This window comes from Tachyglossus aculeatus, unplaced genomic scaffold, assembly GCF_015852505.1.
Source record: "Tachyglossus aculeatus isolate mTacAcu1 unplaced genomic scaffold, mTacAcu1.pri scaffold_97_arrow_ctg1, whole genome shotgun sequence".
NCBI classification, from domain to species: domain Eukaryota; kingdom Metazoa; phylum Chordata; class Mammalia; order Monotremata; family Tachyglossidae; genus Tachyglossus; species Tachyglossus aculeatus.
In genome coordinates, this window is record NW_024045100.1 from 2,108,076 (window position 1) to 2,126,248 (window position 18,173).

Consider the following 18,173-nt stretch of genomic DNA (forward strand, 5'->3'; position numbering starts at 1 on the left):
TGTATATATCTATAATTGTATTTATCTATTTTGATGCTATTGATGCCTGTCTACTTTCTTTGTTTGGTTGTCTGTCTCCCCCGTTCTAGACTGTGAGCCCACTGTTGGGTAGGGATTGTCTCTGTTGCCGAATTGTACTTTCCATACACTTAGTACAGTGGTCAGCACACAGTAAGCGCTCAATAAATATGAATGAATGAATGAACAGTGAGTGAAAGGCAATCTGCTACAAGTCAAAACTCACCTGTGCTGGGCAGCGGTGGCAGGGGCACACAGTAAGTGCTCAGTAAATACGATTTAATGAATGAATGAATGACTAAAATTTACTGCTTGGAAGAAGGCAGTGGTAAGCCAGTTCTGTATTTTTACCAAGAAAACTCTATGGATACATTACCAGAAGGATTGCAGATGGAGATGGGGCGTTCTAGGACAGATGTGCCCATAGCATTGCTGTGGGTCTGAGATGACTCAACGGCATAAGACAAGAAAATTGTGTTGAGGACTGGAATGTTTCTGGTTTGGCTACTGCAGCAGGCAAAGAAAGTATCAGTCCTGTAAATCTTTTACCAGCTCCAAAATCCTTTGCAACATATTTAATGTATTTACATATGTGATATACACACATACACATATATGTATTTGCATATTTACATATATACATGTGAGGATATAATTCCTTTCTTCCTTTTCTGTGAGCCTCCTACTGGGACAGGGAATGTGACCAACTGATTATTTAATAATTGTGGTATTTGTTAAGTGCTTATTATGTGCCAAGCATTAGGGTAGATACAAGGTAATCAGGTTGTCCCACTTGGGGCTCATCGTCTTAATCCCCATTTTACAGATGAGGTGACTGAGGCCCAGGGAAGTTAAGTGACTTGCCAAAGGTCACACAGCAGATAAGAGGCAGACGTGGGATTAGAACCCGCATCCTCTGACTCCCAAACCCATGCTACTGCCACTAGGCCATGTTTATTTGTTTCTTCCCCAGAGTTTAGTACTGTGCTTGGCACAGAGTAAGCACTTCATAAAGAGTACTATCAATATTAATCTTACTATTAGTAGTAGTAGCAGTAGTAATATATTCACACACATAAATCCTTTAAAGGGCTTTGCAGTCAGTACTAGGTGCATGGGTTTTTTATTTCAGGTGCCTGCTACAACAGCAAAGTCAGGTAGACACCAATTATCAACACTACAAGAATTGTGTGTGTTTGTGTGTGTGTGTGTGTGTGTGTGTGTGTGTGTGTGTGTATCAGGTTTGCTCTTCTGTAGCCTCAGGTGACTGATTTGTCTTGACACTCAACAGTGAGATTCTACTGTGGCTCAATCAGGACTTTTTCAAGTGCCCACTGCTGCCCTTCCTATCTAAAAGTTTCCCTATCTGTTTTTAGACCCAGCCAGTCATAAAGCAAGCAGATGCTTCCAGCCCCTACAAAAAGACAGCATATTAAAACTCCCATTTCCACAGATCTATCGTTACCCATTTACCCTCAAGCAGTATGTGAATGAAAAAGGCCCTTCGTATTTTTTCCAGCAAGTGAGTACATGTAAATCATTAGCTTCCATTATTTCAAAGAAAGTGATTTTAACCAAAAAAGTCTTTACCTACACTTCTCCTCCACTTTTTTCTGTTTTTACACACAACTTCTTATCTGCTCTTGACTATGCTAGGAAAAGATTATGAATATTAATAGATGGAATTTATAATTTAGTGCTGTGCATTTTGGGCTGATTAATTCAAGGACATTTTATTTCTTAAGAAGCTTTGCTCCTGGAGCAGTCAAAGACATTTTCCTGTATACCTCATTTAAACTCTGAATATTTATCTACCAACTCAGGTTGAAAGCGGGGCCTCATCCATACAATAATTTCATTGGGGAGGATAACTACATTTGAAATTGATGTAGTTGGCCCAAATGTATATTTGGTTTGATAATGTATCTCCAATTCTGCCATAAAACCCCTAGATGATTGTAATTTTAAAGAAAATGGATTAAATCAGAATACAAAATTCAATCATCTCTTTTACCTGAATTCTTTATTGGAGACTTTTCCCGTTGATTTTAAGTCTACTAAGAGAGTGAGGACTGGAGGTGGGAGATATCTAAATATGGACTGTGTCAAGTTTTCCCTAGGCAGTCTTTTTCCTTGTATTCTTCAGTATTCCCTCCCTTTTCCTCCTCCAGCTAGCTGAAGGGGATCCGACATCCTGATTTAGATTGGACAGTCCTGAAATTTGAGAGGTCTGTCTCTCCTCCCATTTTAGGTTCTTTGAGCCCAACTCTGTCCTAAAAAGCTCTCAGGAAAAAAAAAACTGGTCTGAGATGCACCTGCATCGTTGCTATATTGGAGGGAGAAGGGGGCTGGAAGGGAGATGGGGGAAGATACCACTTGTCCCCCAACAAGCCTTGGTCTGCGGGTCCAGGACTGGATTTCACCTCTGCACTGGGGAGAGATCAGAACCAGAGCCACCAAGCAGGAATACCAGATGACGCAACAGTAGATGAAGCAGACAAGGGCTTCTCCTCATCTCCACTGCCTCTCTCCTCAACTCTACCCTCTGCCTCTCTCCCCCTTTCTTTCCTTTTCCCTCTTCCCTTCTCCTCCCTATTTCCCTTTTTCTCTTTTTCCTTTTTCCCTTTCATCCCTTTTCTCCTCCCATTTTTTTCATTTTCCATCTCCTCTTTTCCACTTCACCCTTCTACCCTTCTTTGTTCTCCCTCCAGCCCTCTCTCTGGCCTCACCCCATTTTCCTGGCCTTATCGCTTTGGAATGTCACCCTGCCCTGATCCGCTGATAAATTGAACCTGGTCACCTGAAGACAGCCAGACATGGGAGCAGTCCTTCAAACTGGTAGAGAGGCCCTGCTGCCAAAGGGAAATATCTCTGGTTCCCAATAGCAAGGTCACTCCCTTGGAGTTCTTTTAAGACTAAGTAGAGAAGCAGCGTGGCTCAGTGGAAAGAGCCTGGGCTTTGGAGTCAGAGGTCATGGGTTCGAATCCCGGCTCCACCACAAGTCTGCTGTGTGACCTTGGGCAAGTCACTTAACTTCTCTGAGCCTCAGTTAACTCATCTGTAAAAATGGGGATTAAGACTGTGAGCCCCACATGGGACAACTTGATCACATTGTATCCCCCCCCAGCTCTTAGAACAGTGCTTTGCACATAGTAAGCGCTTAACAAATGCCAAAAAAAGTATTCTTAGTCCAATGTACCAAAGTAGTTCAACAGACGAAACAGGAGGAGAAAGAAAAGAAGAATGAGGGGAAGAAAGGACAAGGACAAAAAACAGGGGGCATGGGGCAGAGAGAAGGCTGGAGAACAAAACTTGGGGAAGACATGGGTTTAGGTAGTCCTGGAATTATGTAGCCCATCTATGCCAATTTAAGGAAATATGTAAAGGTCCCGAAGTGAAATTGTATCAGATAAACTGGTCAGCCTATAATCTCTGGTCAACCTGCAATCTATCTTGCTCATTTTAAATGCTCAGTTTTCTAGGTCCCAGTTGTGGCATCCTCTGTAGAATAAGCACTTAGGAGCTTATAATAGGGACACCTCAGAATTCTGGGGGATTTTCACCCCATAATGTCTTCCTTTACCTCTTGCTCTCACAGTGGACAAGAGGGACTGGGGAGGGATGGGCAGGAATTCTGATTCCCAGCCCTGACTTTCAACAAAAATATGTTCTGCCTAGCTACAAAGCTTAATGAAACCCATGATTCTATGCCAGAGTACTGACTTTATTTTCCATATAAGCTCATCTTTTTCCTCTTATAAGTGCAAAATTGAGGATGGTCAACAAAATAATTCGCATTTACCCAATACATTCATTGCTCCCATAACATGGGTGTTGTGTTTCTGAAGAATCTTGAATTCATGCTAACACATGCTGTTGAGTTCACCCCTTGCCCAACTCCACATGTGTGCAAAACTATTTCTTCAGACATCACATTATGTCATAACCAGTCGGAAGAACATTCCCTAATTTCACAATGGTGTCCCAACCAAAATATGTAATGAAAGCCACATTGTGTCAAAATGTGCTGCACCAGCATATATTGTAAATGCCACTGGTATCCTCACCTTGAAAGGAAGGGAAGGAGATTCATGACGTCTGACCAGCCTACCATTATAGGTTTTCTCATTTCCTCACTTTCCAAGAATGTTGTTATGTATTTGAAAAAAGAAAAGAAAAAGACTACTTACTTTAGTAAGTTCGCTGTAAAATTTCTCTGAGAGGTCATGAGTGGTTAATAGGCTTTCCATCTTCTGAACAGGGAAGGGAGTGTATGGTAAGGAGACAGAGCACTGGCAGGCTCCATGGTCATCCACAGAGCCAGTGAAGTTGGACACGAACTGAAAAAAATAGTCAGGGCATGAGATGAAGCACACAAGAACCTAAGAGAGGCATGGAGGATCCAATATCTTCATATACACCCAGACTGTTCCAGGAAAAAGCTGCCAGCTGAACCTAGCCACTGAAGATCTTTCATGAAGGACCTAAAAGTGAACCTCAACCAATGAAAAGAATTAAAGGAGAGAGATAATGACTAGCATGTTCACCCCGGTTAGAGCTACACCAAGTAAGAACCCTGCCTGGTCTTTCACCCTGAGAAGCAGTCACACTGACTCAATCAATCAATCAATGACAATGACTCAATCAATCAATGGTATTTATTGAGTGCTTCCTGTGTGCAGAGTACTGTGCTAATACTTGGGAGAGTGTAATATAACAGAATTGGGAGACATTTTCCCTTCCCCCAAGGAGCTTACAGTCCAGAGGAAGAAAGACATTAATGTAAACAAATAAATTACAGATATGAGATATAAGATAGATATGAGATATATATACAGATATGTGATGAGAGTTGTAAGCTCATTATGGGCAAGGGATGTATTTTCTATTTCTGTTGTATTCTCCCAAGTGCTTAGCACAGTGCTCTGCACATAGTAAGTACTCAATAAATACCATTGATTGAACTCATTTTGGGCAGGGATTGTGTCTGTTTATTGTTGAATTGTACTCTTCCAAGCGCTTATTATAGTGCTGTGCATACAGTAAGCACTCAGTAAATATGACTGAATGAATGAAAGAATGATTAATTGAGAGTGGTATGAATGAAGGGTGAAAATCCAAGTTCAAAGGTCATGCAGAAGGGAATAGAAGAAGAGGAAATGAGGGCTTAGTTGGGGAAAATTGCTTGCAAGAAAATTCACTAAAGGCTGTTTGGGGACTTTGTAGGGAATGGGAGAGGAGAATGATGAAGTGGCAGTTAGAGAAGCCGCATGGCTCAGTGGAAAGAGCATGGGCTTGGGAGTCAGAGATCATGGGTTCGAATCCTGGCTCTGCCACTTGTCAGCTGTGTGACCTTGGGCAAGCCACTTAACTTCTCTGTGCCTTGGTTACCTCATCTGTAAAATGGGGATTAAGACTGTGAGCCCCCCGGGGGACAACCTGATCACCTTGTATCTCCCGCAGTGCTTAGAACAGTGCTTTGCACATAGTAAGCACTTAATAAATACCATTATTATTATTATTATTATTATTAGAAATAAAGCTACCTGGGGCAGGGAAGCATAGTAGGGGTGGACCACCTTCTCAGGAAGAACACCTGGCTAGACTGGAGAAAACTGAATACTAAGGTCACCCAGAGAGTCCAATAGCCCACTGTCTTTCCCATCACAATTAATTATTATCAGGTTAAACAACATGCATTGAAGGCCTATTTGGTAGAGAGCACTGTGCTAGGTCCAATCCCTGCCCTTAAGATGCTTACAATCAAATGAGGGAGATGGGAGTTACAAATCTATGAACACACTATAGGAGGGGAGAGAGAGAGAGAGAGAGAGAGAGAGAGAGAGAGAGAGAGAGAGAGAGAGAGAGAGAGAGAGAGAGAGAGAGAGAGAAAGAAATAGATATGGAGAGCCAAAATGCAGCCCAAGACTTTTATATCTAAGTAACATCTAGCAATACTGGTTTCTACCATACGTGCTACTACTTAGAAATAGTGCAGTGTATGAGTGGGAAAACTAACTTCAAAGTTCTTTCTTATTTGAAATAAAAGTTTTACAGTTCACCCATTTCCAGAAAACTCATTTTAAGATATTTGATGTTCCTTTAAGATATTCAGTCTCATGCTTCAATGCCAGTGCATATTTTAAAATGACAGATTTGAAAGATCTTGATCTCCCCTTGTCCCCATCTTTATTCCCCAGCGGCATCCCACTACAATTAACTTTATTTTCTTATTGTTATAAAAAGCCAGTCCTGGAAACTTTATTTCCAAGTTGAGCATTCATCATACATTTTTTATTTCATCTGACTGCTTCACAGGGCCCTTGTTCCAGAGCTCCTCACAATAGATGTCAGCACTGAAGGTCTCTCTGTGAGTGTCGCAAGGAAGCAGCCGTGATCTTCAAAGTTTGAAGAGACTCGTTCCACACCACTTAGATTTGGGAGGTCTGCTTGCCACAGCATAGATTGCATGCTCTGTGCATTCAATTTCTGCCAATCCCCTTGACTCCCACATCTGCTGCAACTAGATAATGTAACCTCTTCCATCAGGGCCCTCCCAAATAAGGAGAACAGAGGGTTTTTTTATTTTATTTTTTTACTCCCGTATTTCTGATGTGTACTTCACAAAAATGGCAGGGTCTTGTGGTTTTTAATGCACCGACATCTGGTTAATAATTAATCAATTTAATCAACCATATTTAAAGAGTGTCTCCTATGTGCAGTACACTGTACTGAGTGCTTGGGAGCATATCACTAAGAGACTTCTCAAAAAGTAACATGGACCACAGGGAATTTAAAAGAAAGTGATGTAATTCTCATATGTCAAAAACATGGGAAATAGAGATCAGACTGCAGGAGTGTTTTAACCAGCAAGGTTATTAACTGATCACCTCAGTTCTTAGTACAGTGCTCTGCACACAGTAAGTGCTCAATAAATACAATTGAATGAATGAATAAAACAACTCAGCAGATGTCAAACAATCTGAAGCCTTCTGGCTAGGCTCTTGAAGAGCCTAACGAGAACAGAAGTAAGGAACAACGTATGCATTGCTTTGTAAAACTAGTTCAGTATGATGGACTTGATAGCACTTAGAGAAAATGGAGGTTATAAACCAACTAGGTTGGTCAGTGACAGCCCTCCCATATACTGGACAAGGAAATGTTTGTGATGTTATGTGTGAAACTGGCCATGCAGTGTAACGTGATGACATTGCAAGCCCCATTTTCTGGAAATTTGTAAATTTCACATAATCCTAGAAGACTTCTGCAGGGGAACCCTTGAGCTCCTCACTTGCTCCATAGCCCTTGTGCTTTCCTCCCAGGCCAGCTTGTGAAGTCTGGCCAGTGTCTGAGCAGCAGAATTTGGCAACAGGAGTCACAGAGGAGGAAGTCTCAAAGCAAAGAAAAGAATTTAATGGGTATAAAAGCACCCAGACGGGGGAAGTCCAGCTGAAAATCAGAATGTGCAGTAAAAAACTGGACACCTCAACACCAGACTGCCCCAGGGAAACCCCACCTACTGATATATTTTGGACCCTGTAGCCACCTAAAAATCGGTTTTGTGATCGTGGGCACAAATAAACAGATTTGTTCTGCCGGGAGCACCAACAAAGTGTTTGCTCTTGCAGGCTTCAGGTGGGGAGAGTGATTTTCATTTTAAAAATAGGGAGGCTGTGGGGTTTTGGTTTAAAAGCCTTCTATACTTCTCCCTTTTTTTATGAGGAGGACTAGATGCAGAAAAAGTGCCAGGTGCTGTACTAAGCACTGAGGTCGAAACAAGCTAATCAGGGTGGACACAGTCCATACCCCACACTGTAATTTCAGTCATAATCCCTAATTTACAGATGAGGTAGCTGAGGCCCAGAGAAAGTAAGTGACTGGCCCCAGGTCATACAGCGGACAGTGGGGCAGTGACAGGATTAGAATCTGGGTCCTTCTGCCTACTAGGCTCATTCTTTTGACATTAAATGGATGTATTTATGCATAAAGGCAATTCTTGTTTCACTATAAAACCACCGAGAACATTTCACAAAAGTCAGGTTCATATCTTTATGTTCTCTGACTTCTCCTATCTGCTATTCATTTTTGTTTCAGTTTCATCAACCAAAAATAATAGCTACTTTGTCCCACTCACTCATTTTGTCCCATTTCACTCTCCTTAGTGCTTAATACAATCCTCTGTTCAGAGTAAATTCTCAACAAGGACTATTAACTGATTGGTAGCTTTCTGTTCTGTATCAATCAATGAATTGTATTTACTGAGCATTCATTGTAGGAAAGTACAACATAACAGAGTTGAAACAAAACCCACATGTACATCATAGTGATTCCATTGGCTCACAGTTCTGCATTCATACTTAAAAATACACACAAACACAAGCATATGTCACCATTCATCTAGTCCTTTTCTAAAGCATCGCTCAGCCTACATCTCACCTCTCCTCAACCTCTCCTCAGGACAAGTTGTGTCTTTTCACAAGCAACAAACACTCACAATCGGCTTGAGGCTCTGCACCCTATGACTGCACTTCACTTTCTTTCCATCGTTCAACTCGTCTTCTCAGCTCTCAGAGCAACTTTGTAGTTGTTACTCGTGACCGACTCTCCTGTTTCCATCCTAGCCTGGAACTCCCTCTCTTATCCACTCAAAATCAGAGAGAGCACAGTTCTTTCTGAATTCTGAGCACTGCTAAAATCCCCCCTCCTCCACCCAGCTAACCCGATTCACTTCCCAGCCCTCTAAACCATTTGACCTAACTCAAGTGCGAATCAACTCATTTCCATCCTCATTTAGTGGAAAAAGTATGGGCCCAGGAGTTCTCTTCTTGACTGTGAGCTCCTTGAGGGCAGTATACACCTCTATCAGCTCTGTTCTTTCTACCATCTCTGTACTCTCCCCAGCATAGCTTATTGAGAGTCAGAGGACATGGTTTCAAATCCTGCCTCTGTCTCTTTGCTGCTGTGGGACCTTGGGTAAGTCGTTTCACTTCTTTGGGCCCCAGTTTCCTCATATGTGAAAGGCATACAATAATTGCATATTCATCTTTCCATTCTTTTTTCCTTCTAGTAGGGACAGGGAATGTGTCTGTTACAGTGTTATAAAGTGGATAGAGCACAGGCTTGTGAGTCAGGAGTCAGAAGGACCTGGATTGCAATTCTGGCTCCACCTCATCTCTGCAGTGTGACAATGGGCAAGTCATTTATTTTCTCTGAGCCTCAGTTACCCCATCTGTAAAATGGGGGTTAAGACTGTGAGCCCCATGTGGAACAAGGACTGTATCCAACCTGCTTCACTTGTATCTACCCCAGCACTAATGACAGGGCTTGGGACATAGTAAAAGCTTAACAAGTACCACTACTACTGTTATTATTATCATTATTTTTATCATTAGTATTACTCTCCCAAGGGCTTAGTGCACACAGTAAGAGTTCAATAAATATCATTCAAGATTTATTGCCTGATAGTAAATTATGTTGTGTCAACCTAGCCCAGTAGACTGGAAAGTTCTTGAGGGCAGGGATTACAAATTTTCCCGCTATTTGTCTTCTCCCAACATTTGGGAAGAAATCTTACAGGGAGGAATTACTGATAGTGCTAGTGGCTGTCCAAAGCTCATCCCACTCTCTCTACCCAGCCTGTTATTTGCTCTCTGCAAGGGATTCTGGGACCCACTGAAGGCCAAAGTGACTGTTCACAATGCTGACACTGTGCTGGAGTACCATAGCCTGGCGGGTAGGTGGCGTGGTAGCAAGGTTTAAGAAAGAAGGAGGAGAGGTGTGTGATGGTTGGGGGTTACTGAACTGGAAAACACCTCCCCTCCTTCTAGCACCCCACGTGGATGTCCCACTTGGGGTTTCCAGTCTAAATCCCCATTGTACAGAGGAGGTCACTGAGCCATGGAGAAGTTAAGTGGCTTGCCCAAGGTCACAGAGAAGACAAGTGGCGGAGTAGGGATTAGAACAGCCCCAAAACATGATTTTCTGTACTAAGCACTTGGGAGAGTTCAGTTTAACAGAGTTATTAAACACATTCCCTCCCCACTGTGAGCTTACGGTCTACAGGGACTCCCCCTTCCTTTGGGCCATTACACTTCCCAAATCTGGATTGTCTGTCATACTGCAGTCTTAGCCACCTTTCTTCCAGATTTTGACAATTCATCACCTTCCAGCGTTTTCTGTGAACCCTATAGGACAGCTAAGTATATAGCTACGTCCAAGGGCAATTCCTTGGTTAAGTGGTGGTGTGAGATCATTTTCTCAAGGAAGGAGACATTTTGTCCAAGAGCACAGGCTGGGTGAGTAACCCTTTTAGGATCCTGCCCATGGCGGCCTTCATGTCCCGGTTCCTCAGCAGTAGATGAGGGGGTTCAGGGAGGGTGGCACCAACGTGTAGAACACGGACACCAGCAGGTCCACGATCAAGGAGGATTCTGAGAGTGGCTTGATACAGAAAAATGCACCCGCAGAGAGGAAAACAGAGATGACGACAAGGTGGAGCAGGCAGGTGAAGAAGGCTTTTGCCCGGCTCTCGGTGGATGGCATCCTCAGCACAGCCCAGAAGATACACACAAACAAGACGATGATGAGGATGAAGCAGACGACGTCTAATGCTACCCCGGCAGTGACGATAATGTCGATGGTGATGTGGACCTCGGAGCAGGTGATCTTCAGCAGGGAGGGCACATCACAGAAAAACTGCTGGATGGTAATGGACCCACAGAAGGACAGGGAGAATGTCAAAGCTGAAAGCAAGACTCCAAACAGGCCCCCACTGAGCCACTAGGTGGCAGCCATCTTCCCACAGGCCCCTCGAGCCCTGACGACTTCGGAGCTCAAGGGGAGGCAGATGGCGTTGTAGCGGTCATAGGGCATGGCCGCGAGTACCAACAGCTCTGAGTAGGCAAGCCAGATCACAGAGAAGACCTGGGTGGCACAGCCCAGGAAAGAAATAGATCTACGGTCCGTCAGAGAGTCGTGGATTTATTGGGGGACAGTGACAGAGATGTAGCAGGTTCCTGAGGAAGAGGTACATGGCAGTGTTGAGGCGCCGGCGAGGATGGTGACGCTGACAATGAGGAGATTCCCAGACAGGGCTGCCAGGTAGACCAGGAGGAACAGCACGGGCCTGGACCAGCTGGTGCCCCTGGACTCCCGAGAATCCCAGCAGGAGGAATTCCCTCAACCTGGAGATGTTGGCCACGGGAGGAAGGCTTTTAGGCATCTTGTGATAGGACCTGATTTCACACAATCAATCAATCAATCAATCAATCAGTATATTTATTGAGCGCTTACTTGGTAGAGGATAATCTGAACAATGTAACAGATAGACACAGTCCCTTCCCACAAGGAGCTTGCGGTCTAGAGGGGGACAGAATCAATTAATCAATCAATCAATCACATATTTATTGAGCACTTACTGCGTGCAGAACACTGTACTGAACGTTTGAGAGAGTACAATACAATAGAGCTAATAGACACAATCGATCAATCAATCAATCAGTGGTATTGATTGAGCACTTATTACTAAGCACTTGAAAGAGTACAATACAATCAATAGCATTTATTGAATACTCACCATTCATTCATTCAGACGCATTTAGTGAGTGCTTACTGTGTGCAGAGCACTGTACTAAGCGCTCGGGAAGTACAATTCGGCAACAGATAGAGATTGTGTCCCCAGAGCATTGATGGAGTCAGGGGTCTGTCCCTTCTTCCCCCCTTCCAGCCGCCCACAGACGCTATGCCCAAGCTCAGATGGACTTGGATGAACTCCACACAATGTTGTGAATAATAATAATAATAATAATAACAATAATAATAATAATAATGACTGTGGTATTTGTTAAGTGCTTAGTATGTGCCAAGCACTGTACTAAGCACTGAGGTGGAAACAAGCTAATGTGTTTTGACACAGTCCTTGTCCCAAATGGGTCTCACAGTCTTAAGTCCCTATTTTTCAGTTGAAGTAACTGAGGCACAGAGAAGCTATGTGACTTGCCCCAGATCGCAGAGCAGACAAGTGGCAGCCCAGGCCCATGCACTATCCATTAGGCCACACTCTCGTTATGGTGTGACCTCACATTGCCCACATGACCTCACGTGACTCATAGGGTCTAGTATCCATCGGGACCAACACTGAACACCATTGGTGTATCTGCACTCCCCTAAAAACTAGCGTTTACACTCTGGGGTGAGCCCAAAATCTGTCTTCCAACACCAGGGATTCCTGCACCCCTCCCCCCCAACTCCAACCCTCACTCCTTGCCAATGACTTCAATCAATCAATCAAAAATGGTATTTATTGAGCCCTTACTATGCGCAGAGCACTGTACGAAGACCTTGGGAGAGTACAATAAAATAGAATTAGCACCCAATTGCCCCCTGCTCCAGCCCAGGAAAGACTCAATAGTATGTATTGAATGCCTACTTTGGGCAGAGTACTGAACTAAGCATTTATGAGAATACAATATAATTGAATATGGGTTCTAATCCTGCCTGCTGTGTGACCTTGAGCAAGTGACGTCACTTTTCTGGGGCTCAATTTCCTCGTCTGTAAAATGAGGATTCAATACCTGTTCTACCTCCTACCTAGACTTTGAGCCTCATGAGGGTCAGGGACTGAACCAACTTGATGATCTTCTATCTACCCCAGCCCTTAGAACAGTGCTTGAAATATAAAATGTGCTTAACAAATACCATTAAAAAAAGCCAGAACCATGACTTTGGCCACTTGGGGCGAGCAGTGAGGATTAGAGTTTGAGCATATATATATATATATCAACTGTGAACTTTTTTTCCCAGCACTTAGTACTCAGTAGGCACCTAATAAATATTATTGCTGCTACTACTACTACTACTACTACTACTACTACTACTACTACTAGCAGTACTACTACTACTACCACTACTACTACTACTACTACTACCAGCCTGTATCTGGCCCATTGCATAGGACATTGTGTAGGACACTAAAACCCAGGAAGACATAGGTTCTAATCCCGGCTCTGCCACTTGTCTGCTGTGTAACTTTGGGCAAGCCACTTATCTTCTATGTGCCTCCGTTTCACCACCCATAAAATGGGGATGAAATCCTATACCCTCCTACTTATTGTAATAATATTTATAGTTTTTGTAAAACATTTACTGTGAGTCAAGCACTGTTCTAAGCACTGGGGTAGTCGACAAGTTAATCAAGTCAGATGAGGTCTGTGTCTCATTTGGGGTTTACCATCTAAGAATGAGTGAGAACAGGTACTGAGTCCGAATTTTACAATTGAAGAAACAGAGGCACAGAGAAATAAAGTCATTTGCCCAAGGTCATACACCAAGCAAGTAGCAGAAGTGGGATTCAAACTCAGGTCCTCTGACTTTCATTCATTTATTCAATCATATTTATTGAGTGCTCACTTTCCAGACCCATGCTTTTTCTACTAGGCTATTTAGACTCTGAGCCTTCTGTGGGACAGGGACTGTGTCCAACCCGATTATTTTGTACCTACTCTGTCATTTAGTACAATGTTTAGCACAGAGTAAGTGCTTAATAAATATTATTATTTTATTATTGAAACAGGACTGTCCAGTATAAAACAACTGCTGATCACCTGTGTCTAAGAGAAGGTTGCAATCCAGAAGAGGAGATGAGAGGAGAGGGAAACGTGGTCATCAGGGAAGGTAGAAAATAAGTGAGTCCGGAGCATTGACCTTGAAAATTCCTGATGAATCTGTTCCCTGCCGCTAACCGTCGCTGCTGGCAAAGACCCGGGGGCTAGGAGACATCCTGGGGGGCTGATGTCAGGGCAAAGAAAAAAAGCTTTTATTCTGGAGCAATGGACAACCCCCGAAGCAGGTGGAGCAGGTGGAGCAGGTGGCTAAAGCAGGTGGAGAAGGCTTTAGCTCGGCCCTCGGCAGCCGGCATCCTCAGAACGGTCCGGAAGATGCCTACATACGAGACGACGTTGGAGACGAAAGAGATGAAACCAAAACTGGCACCAACGGCGACACTGATATCGATGACAACGTGTGTACCAGAACGAGAAAACTTCAGCGGGGAGCTGACATCACAGAAGAACTGCTGGACTTCGTAGAGTCGGCAAAATCTTAAGGAGAACGCCCCGGCTGTGTATATCACTCCAAATAGCCCCCCGATGAGCCAGGACACAGCAGCCGCCTTCCCCAGGGCCCTTGGTCTATGATGACCACATAGCGCAGGGGGTGGCAGACGGCTGTGTAGCAGTTGTAGGACATCGTCGTGAGGATGAACAACTCTGAGCTGGCAAACAGGACCACCAGAGCCACCCTGCTCCAATAATAGATGGACCTTTGGTCGGTCAGGGAGTTGAGGATGGATTTGGAGACGGTGCAGAAGATGAGGCAGGGATCGAAGATGGACAGGTGACTGAGGAAGAAGTACGTGGGGGTGTGGAGTCGCCAGTCGAGTGCGGTGACTGCAATGATGAGGAGATTCCCCGACAGGGCTGCCAAGTAGACCAGGAGGAACAGCGTGGCCTGGACCAGCTGCAGCTCCCGGACCTCCGAGAATCTCAGCAGGAGGAATTCTCTCACTGTGGAGATGTTGGCCACGATCTAAGAAATGTCAACCAGACACAGAGAATAGTTCCATTTCCATCAGGTATTTGGGACGTGATGAGACTGAGCCCCCTCCTTCCTCTCCCCTTCCTCCCCCTCCCCAACTCCACCACCTTACCTCCTTCCCCTCCCCACAGCACCTGTATATATGTTTGTACATATTTATTACTCAGTTTATTTTACTTGTACATATTTAGTATTCTATTTATATTATTTTGTTAATATGTTTTGTTTTGTTGTCTGTCTCCCCCTTCTAGACTGAGCCCGCTGTTGGGTAGGGACCATCTCTATATGTTGCCAACTTGTACTTCCCAAGCCCTTAGTACAGTGCTCTGCACACAGTAAGCGCTCAATAAATATGATTGAATCAATGAATGAATGAGCCATACAGTCCAACCCTTTAATTCAATCAATCAATCATTCAGTAGTATGCACTGAGCACTCACTTTGTGCAGAGCACTGTTCAAAGTGCGTGGAAGAATACAGTGCAATAGAGTTGGTAGACTTATTCAATTGTATTAGTGTCTCTTTCCCCCCTAGACTGCAAGCTTATTGTGAGGAGGGAGTGTGCCTACCAACTCTTGTATTGCATTCATTCAGTCGTATTTATTGAACACTTACTGTATGCAAAGCACTGTACTAAGCACTTGGGAGAGCACAATATAACAGTAATGAGCTTAAGTACTCAGTACAGTGCCCTGCATAGAGTAAACTTTCAATAAATGCCACTGATGATGATGATTATACTCTACCAAGCTCTTAGAGAAGAAGCATGGCTCAGTGGAAAGAGCACGGCCTTGGGAGTCAGAGGTCATGGGTTCAAATCCCGGCTCTGCCAATTGTCAGCTGTGTGACTTTGGGCAAGTCACTTAACTTCTCTGTGCATCAGTTCCCTCATCTGGAAAATGGGGATTAAGACTGTGAGCCTCCCGTGGGACAACCTGATCACCTTGTATCCCCCCAGCGCTTAGAACAGTGCATTGCACGTAGTAAGTGCTTAACAAATAACATTATTATTATTATTATTATTATTAATGGAAAGATCACGGACCTAGGAGTCAGAGGATCTGTGTTCTAATCCTGGCTCTGCCACTCCTTTTACTTCTCTGTGCCTTGATTCCCTATGAGCCCCATGCAGGACAGGGACTGTATCCAACTAACTGACTTGCATATATATCCCAGAACTTAGAACAGTGTTTGACACATAATAAGAGCTAAACAAATACCATTAAAAAAAATCTGTTTTCCCTCCTACTTAGATGTGAGCCCCATGTGAGGACCTGATTATCTTGTATCTACACCTGGTGCTTAGAAAAGTATTTGGCACATGGTCATATTTAACAAATTCCATAATTATTATCAAGAGTTGGAGCAGATAACCAGGAGGAAAACGTCCAGAGGCACCAGAGCCTGGAGGGAGACGTGGAATCCCTCCTGCATTCCATGGAGCAAATGGGTTCAGTCAGGACACACTGAAACAGACCACTATTCTGAAGTTGAGCCATCTTCATTAACTGCGCAAAGTCACTGATATTTATGTGCAGGTGGCCCTGAACGGGAGTTAATTTTCCCCCTTAAGAGCCTCTCCATCATATCCCTGTTTCTCAGGCTGTAGATGAGGGGGTTAAGGGTAGCGGGCACCACTATGAACTGGGATGCATACAAGCAAATCGGGTTGGACGCTGTCCCTGTCCCAGGTGAGTCTCACAGTCTCAATCCCCATTTTACAGATAAGCAACTGAGGTACAGAGAAGTGACGTGACTTGCCCAAGGTCACACAGCAGACAAGTGGCAGAGCCAGGAATAATAATGATAATAATGGCATTAAGTGCTTACTATGTGAAAAGCACTGTTCTAAGCGCTGGGGAGCTTACAAGGTGATCAGCTTGTTCCATGTGAGGCTCACGGTCTTAATCCCTATTTTACAGATGAGGTAACTGGGGCACAGAGAAGTGAAGTGAAGTGACTTGCCCAAAATCACACAGTTACAAGTGGTGGAGCTGGGATTTGAACCCATGACCTCTGGCTCCCAAGCCTGGACTCTTTCCACTGAGCCACGCTGATTCCATGATTAGAACCCATGACCTGACTCCCATGCCTGTGTTCCATCCTCTATGCCATGCTGCTCCTAGTAGCTGTGTTCCATCTAGATGGAGATGGTTACGCAGTGGGAGGAACACATTTACTGGTGGGTAGGATGTCACCTGCATGCCAACCACTTTTCCTCCCCCCCGGTTGCTGAGTTGACATAGAAGTGGCTTTCTTCCAATCCAGATGGTGGTCATGGCAACATTAGTGAGAAAACAACTCGCTTTATCTCTCCTGACATTATCCTATGAGGCCAGGTAACCTGCCCTGGCAGACAATCTTTGGAGTTCCATTCAGAGGGAGAGTTGGCAAATTGTCAGGGGGTGATAGTGGGAATCAGGAGACCTGGGTTCTAGTCCCAGCTCTATCCTCTACCTCTCCCTCTGGGAGACTTCACCATTTCTATATCTTGGTGGCCTGAAATGTCTCAAAACTACAATCCTTTTTACCTACACAAAAGGGTTATTATAATAATAACAAAAACAGCAGTAATAATCATAATAGTATTTAACACTTACTATGTGCCTTGCCCTGTGATGGACACCAAAAATAAAATAAGATTGCACATAATCAGTCAATCAATGCTATTTATTGAGTGTTTACCATGTGCAGAGAGATCAGTTAATCCATCGATGGTATTTATTCAGTATTTACTTTGTAAAGAGCAGTCAATCAATCAGTGGCATTTACTAAGTATGTGTGTTGGGTTGTGGTAGGAGTAGGGGAGTCCAGCACTGTGGAGACACAAAGGACAATACCACTGCAGTATAATGGATGGAGGAGTCCAGCTTGGTGGAGGTACTCAGGATAATCACCCCTCTATTCTATCAGTTAACCCCTTTGCTCCACCCAACCTGATGAAAGTAAGCTTGAGTGGTGGAGAGTCAAAATGAACTAATAACCTGGGAGGCAAATCAATTAATCATATTTATTGAGCACTTACCAAGGACAAGGAGAGTAAGTGAATGAGACTGAGGTCAGTGTTGAATGACAAGGGGGAGAATGCCCTAAGGGAGAGTAGTAGTAGCAGTAAGCAGCAGTTTGGCCTAGTGGATAAAGCATGGGCCTGAGAGTCAGAAGGTCATGGGTTCCAATCCCGATTCTGCACCTTTCTCCTTTGTGACTTTGGCTAATCACTTAACTTCTCTGTGCCTCAGTTTCCTCATCTGTATAATGGGGGTTAAGATGGTGAGCCCTATGTGGGACAGGGACTGTGTCCAACCTGATTATCTTGTATCTGCCCCAGTGCTCAGAACAGTGCCTGGAACATTCTAAGCATGGAACAAATACCATAAGTATTAATAGCAGCAATAGCAGTGGTTGCAATAATAGTAATAGCATTTACCGATTGTATTTGTTAAGTTCCTATGATGTGCTTGGCACTGTACTAAGCACTGGGGTAGACAGAAGTTAATCAATTTTTATACAGCCCATGTCCCACAAGGGACTCACAGTCTTAATCCCCATTTTACAGATAAGGT

The 18,173-nt window shown here is 43.9% G+C and overlaps 1 pseudogene; it reads right to left on the bottom strand.

Moving 5' to 3' along the window:
- LOC119924377 overlaps positions 1-11,239 on the bottom strand; it is a 28,118-nt pseudogene extending 16,879 nt beyond the window's left edge.
- Between the last annotated feature and the right edge of the window lie 6,934 nt (positions 11,240-18,173).